The 6275-nt window shown below is 35.3% G+C and overlaps 1 pseudogene; it reads left to right on the top strand.

Moving 5' to 3' along the window:
• Positions 1–627: 627 nt before the first annotated feature.
• Positions 628–4472, top strand: LOC112723233 (uncharacterized; annotated as a pseudogene).
• The last annotated feature ends 1803 nt before the right edge of the window (positions 4473–6275 follow it).

The following is a 6275-nucleotide window of genomic DNA, read 5'->3' as shown; positions in this document are numbered from 1 at the left end:
CTGAACCTGAGATCTGGCGTTTCCATGATCTCAGCAAACTCGTCTATTTCCAATTCTGATTCACATCATTTGATCTGGGCTTGGGTTCAATTGTCATACTTGAGAATTTTGTACCTTTCTGTCCAGAATCTTTTCTGGCATATTCTACTGGTTTGGATCTGGAATTAGCAGGTAAATTTTTTGTTTCAGTTGTTTCTTACATTTTGTTAGTCTTTGGGAATTGGTATTTGTCTTCATTTTTAGTTTCTCAGGTTTTGTGGTGTGAAAATTAGTTTAAATCCACTATCCAGTCAACCAATACACGTGCTAACCAGGATTTAAATAACTATACAAGGCTTTTTTTAATTATTTTTTGGGTTGGTTTTCCATTATTAGTATTAAATTGTAATCAATGTCTTGTTTTCCTCAATTTTACAGTTGAAACTTATCATGCATTTTCACCACAGAACTTGTGCAGAAATTATATCTTTTTCAGTGGAGCATCGATGATATTGGATCTGTGTTATTTTACTTGTTTCATTGAGCTTGTTTTTTTATTCACTGTATGAATTCATTTTTATTATTTACTCTTTTTTTTTTTTTGATTTCTTTTCAGGAGGTTCTGTTTTAATAACATTCATGAACCTTATTGGCGCCTACATGAAATGATTCAAGTGGTGAAGCTTGGTAGGCTGACTGATTCTCAAACTACTGCTGCATCAGTTGATCCAATCATTCAAATTGGGTATGCAGGAATCTCTTTCAATTGTATTTTTTATGTGTTGTGTTTCTGGGAATGAATATGATATTGCTTCAATTACAGTGTCCTTAATATTTCGGAAATTCGATTCAAAGTGTCAATACTATGTCACCAAGTCAAAGGCCAAGAGGTGTGCTTGGTCTGGGCATCCTTGATGACTGCATTGGGTAACATGGAAAATATGCCAGTAAGCATTAACAGTTTTTTCTCTAGTTTCTAGTCAGCCTTAGAGTAAAATTGTCCTAGTTATAAATGTGTACTCCTCTTCTATCAAAATAATCTATTATCTATTATCTATTACATATATTATGAGGATTCTCCTTTCTTGGTGTCAAATATGTATTTTTTTAAAAAAAAATCCCCACTCTTCATATTTAATTATTCCTCTCCTTATAAAATATTTTTTTCAATGGACTCAAGTCCAAAACCATAGGTTTGCGTTTTCATTTTCTGTTTTCATTTCCAGTGTTTTCTGTATTTTGGATTTTGGGAAGGAAAAAGTGAAAACAGTAAAAACAATAAAATCCTGTTTTCTGTTTTCACCTCCTGTTTTCACTTTTTCCTTCACAAAATCCAGAAAACAGAAAAACACTGAAAATGAAAACGCAAATCAAACGCATCCTAATGTATTTAGCTTCTTGACCAATCCTATATTAGTTATTAGGGTTAAGTACGATTTGGTTCCTAAAGTATATGCCGAAAATTTTTTTCGTCCCCAATCTTTTTTTGTATACAAAATCGTCCCTAAGGTTTAAAACCAAGTGTTAAAATCGTCTTTTTTACTTAAATCTTAAAATTTTGGATTAAATTACCCATAACAAAAAAAAATTATAAAATAAAAAAAAAGGGAAAAATAAGAAGAGTGCTTATGCTCCTGTGAAGGAAAAAGGGAAGAAGAAGAAAAAGCTATCCACGATCCACCTCTGCCTCCGCTTCCACCGCCAAAAATTGAAAACCAAGTTAAACCATAAGGACGATTTTAAAACCAAGTTAAACTTTAGGGACCATTTTGTATACAAAAAAAGGTTGGGGCCGAAAAAGAATTTTTTACCTATACCTTAAAGACCAAAATTATACTTAACCCTAGTTATTATTACAGACATTATTTTTAATATATATTGATAATCCGCTAATAATAATAATAATAATACTCCTCAACCAGGTGAAGATAAACCAGAAGTTTCATGAGAATGTGTGCATGAGGCAGAGTTCAATGATTAGTATGGCTGTATCAAATATCAGGAAGGATCTTCTAGGCCAACCACTTCAGCTTCTCTCAGGTGTTGATATATTGGGCAATGCAGTAGTGCACTTGGACACATGAGTAAAGGAGTTGCTGCATTGTCTATGGATAAGAAGTTCATTCAAAGTCGGATGAGACAGGTTCAATTTACACTTGATTATTGTATGTTTAATCTGATAGGTTGTAACTTCACTAGAAAATTAATCTTTTACAATAGAAAACATGTTGACTACTTCACTGCAATATTTTTCCTGTTTCTTCTTTATATTTAGGAGGATTCCCCATCATCCGTATCTTATGAAATTTCTTTCTGTTTCTTTCAATAAGATTCCTTTTCTATATGTCATGGCATGTGCACTGGTTTGTTATGATGCTGATGCCTATGGTTAATGTAAATGTGTGGCAGGAAAGCAAAGGTGTGGAGGATTTTGGGGATGTTTTAAGAGAGGGAGGCGGGGCATTAGCTAAAGGTTTGTTCAGAGGGGTAACTGGTATTTTGACAAAGCCTCTTGAAGGTGCAAAATCTTCTGGCGTTGAGGGTTTTGTTCAGGGTGTTGGGAAGGGGATTATAGGGGCAGCAGCACAACCAGTTAGTGGAGTTCTAGATCTTCTGTCAAAAACGACAGAAGGTGCCAATGCTATGAGAATGAAAATTGCATCCGCTATAACATCTGAAGAACAACTTCTCCGGAGGAGACTGCCACGCGTTATAGGTGGGGATAATTTGCTTAGACTATATGATGAGTACAAAGCTCAAGGACAGGTATGATAGGTTTTACTTGCTAAGGATCACAACTAAATCAATCAGTTCACTACATTCATGTACACCTAAGTTTTGTTTTTTTTTGTTTTTTTTTTTTTGCTCCCTTACCTATTTGGCGCTACAATAACTTCATGTTCAAATGGTTTGTTTAATTGGGTTATTGAGAATTTAGTAAGAGTTCATTTTTCCTTTTTCTTCTTATATCTCGCCTATTACCAAGGCATAAGCCTTGTCTCCAACATTTAGGAAAGCTTCAATTTTGTCCCAAATGTTTTCTTATTTTCTTTTATGCTTTTGTCCTTATGCTTTCATTTTCCCCGTCCCATAAGCAAAATCTAACTTATAAACAAAGCTTATCCCTCCTTCCCCCCAATATTAACCTTCCTCTGGGTGCCCAGTTTGTGAACGATTGCCATATGCTGTATTGTGTAGGTCATATTGCAGTTGGCAGAATCAGGCTCATTTTTCAGCCAGGTTGATCTTTTTAAAGTTCGAGGAAAGTTCGCCTTAACTGATGCTTATGAAGATCACTTCATGCTTCGAAAAGGGAAGATTCTCATGATCACTCATCGACGATTGATACTATTGCAAGTACGTATCCATGATCGACAAGAGTGAATAAAAACCCACCATATTCTTGAATGATTCCCACTTATGTTACTACCTTCACTTATTTCTTACCATTTTCATTGTCATTTTCAGCAACCATCCAATGTTATCGGTCAGAGGAAGTTCATCCCAGCAAGGATCCGTGTTCAATACAGTGGGATATACGGTGGGACGACCTTGCTACGATGGAACTTACTCATGGTAAAAAGGACAACCCCAATCCCCTCCAACCCGTCTCATTTTGTATTTGAAGTCTAGAACATTAGATACCAAAGAAAACGTTCGCATTGTAAAATGCATCCCTGAATCCCATCAAGCTCTTGAAGTTTACTCTTCAATAGATCGTGCATTTCACACTTATGGTCCAGGGGCATCAAAGGTAACATGAATTTCATCTCTGGATTCTTGTCATTGTTCCAATGTTTACGCACAGCACAATATTACTCGGTTTTGTGATTTGATTCTTTTGCACCGATATTCTCAGGTAACACTGGCAAAGAATGCGAAAAAGCCTTATTCTCCGCATGTTGAGGGCTCTAAATTTGATTTAACACTGAAAGAGGTGACGCCTGGATCAACTCCAGTCTCTTCAATCTTTGGAAGCAGCAGTTCCCGTCGCTATAGCTGAGTTTTTGCTCTACATTCAGCATAATCGATCAAAAACCCTTCTCTCAAACTGCATCCCCCAAACCCTCTATTCACAAAGTTATTCGTATCACAGTCGTCCTCCTCATTCTTACATTCATTCAATACAAGAGAGAGATATATATGAGCCCAGTTCCCCTTCAGCTTAAGAGGTGGATCATCTCAGAAGTTGACTTGGTGAGGACCTGTTTGCTGAAGGAATGAGTTCTTCCGACTGGTGAGGTATTTGAGGTGGCAGCTTTTTTCCCTCGGATCTCACTGCTCTGCCATAGCATAATGTCCAGCAATTATTGTATTTTATTATAGATCGAAATAGTTTACGCTGTACATATATACATATATATATATATATAATCATAGCTCTGATAGTAATAGGAGATACCGATAGCTTATTGAGAAACAAAATTATTTCTTGCTGCATAGAATTAATCATTCATAGCAAATACATAAAAGCTTATTACCCCAAAATAAAATATGATAGCCAAGTATAGAATCATACATGCTGCAATTAGATTAGCGAGGGGGAAACTACTGGCAAATAAATTTGTTTATCAATGATGCTGATAATCTTTGTGTGTTTGGAAAATGAATTCGTCCGAGTATGTTCGATGATACAAATTGACTACGTGCGGGATATTTATCTGTTTTCTCTTGTGATAGCAAAAGATGCACTAAACTATTTTGGGTGGTGGAAGAAGAAGAAACTTCTCTACATACCCAGGATATTAAAGTTTTATTATGAGTAAAATTTATTTACACCAACTGTCTATGAAAATTAAATTCTATTACAAAATAGAAGTAAATACTAAATTGGCATTCGAAAGATTTTGGTGTGGACAAAATGAACCTGATTTTTGTTATTGACAATAATTTATGAAAGATTTTAAAATTTGACAAAATCACCCAATCATGAAAGGGTGATGTCACAGCGAATGGAAAACGCTGATGTGGCTGTTGAAAGAGGGCTCCCGATGATGGTAGAGAGCTCCGGTGGTGTTTCCAGCGACCTTCTTCATGTTCGTTGCTACGTCTCCTTCTGCCATGGCAGCTAAAGAAGACCGCCATGACACGTCGCTGCACCTCGCCGTGTTCTTCGTGTTCGATGCTTCTTCAGCACGCCGTTGCGTCCCCTTCCACCATGGTAGTATCTCATCATATTCTCGTGTTTGCCACTTCTTTTTCACGGTGCGTCTCTTCCGCGTTCCCTCCGTCATGGTAGCACCTAGTCATTGCGTCCCCTTCCGCCATAGCAAAGAAGTTTAGGAGCTATTTTGTCAATAGCAAAAGTCAGGTACTATTTTGTCAGCGCCAAAATCTTTCGAGTACCAATTTAGTATTTGCCTCTACAAAGTATATACACCGTTAAAGTTGCAAATTATTAACAAACCATTTTCTAGTTATCTTTGCTGGTTACCTCTTAAATACGATGTTAACAGTGTTATTCCTTCTTAAACGTGGATTGAATCACTGCGGGTTTTAAATTATTTTTTTTTTAGTTATTTGATAACAAAATATCCATAACTCTACAAATAATCATGGGAAAAAAAGAAAAATACTAAAGTGTTAATTGATTGTGAAAAGAATATGCTAGAATGAATTTTAGGGTTATAACCAGAATATATTTTTGTAAGATATATAACCCATAATCATATCAATTAGACAATAAAGCTAGGCACTCAAGTTTTTTTAAACCAGGTACTCAACCAAGTCACAATGCACTTCTTTGGACATATGTATATAGGCATGCTTCTTCTTCTTCTTCTTTTTCTTCCTACTTCTTCTCTTTCTTCTCTTTCATTATCGTCGTCATCATCTTCTTCTTTTTTTGTTCTTCTTCAACGTCGTCTTCTTTTTCTTTTGTTTGATTTATTCCCCTCCTTTTTCCTTCTCATCCTCCTTCATTATTATCGTCGTCGTCGTCTTCATCTTCTTCTTCTCCTATATTTTCAGAAAATTAGAGTACAGAAATTTTGATTCACAGAGTAAAATATTTTAATGCACAACACATAAATATTTAAATGGTCATATGTTAATATATTGACACACAACTAACAAAATACATACAACGCAGAAATTTTGGTACACAACACAATTTTAAAAGACTACATATTCAAAACATTAACACCCAACCAACAATATACATACAACACAAATTTTTTACGCATAACACATAAAATTTTGATGCATAACAAAAAAAGTTGATGAACCACATGTTCAGAATATTGACTCATCCAGCCAATAAATTATATTTGTAACAAAAATTTATGTGTATGTGC

The sequence above is a fragment of the Arachis hypogaea genome, chromosome 11 (assembly GCF_003086295.3).
Source record: "Arachis hypogaea cultivar Tifrunner chromosome 11, arahy.Tifrunner.gnm2.J5K5, whole genome shotgun sequence".
Taxonomy (NCBI): Eukaryota; Viridiplantae; Streptophyta; class Magnoliopsida; order Fabales; family Fabaceae; genus Arachis; species Arachis hypogaea.
This window is presented reverse-complemented; position numbering and strand designations above follow the sequence as displayed.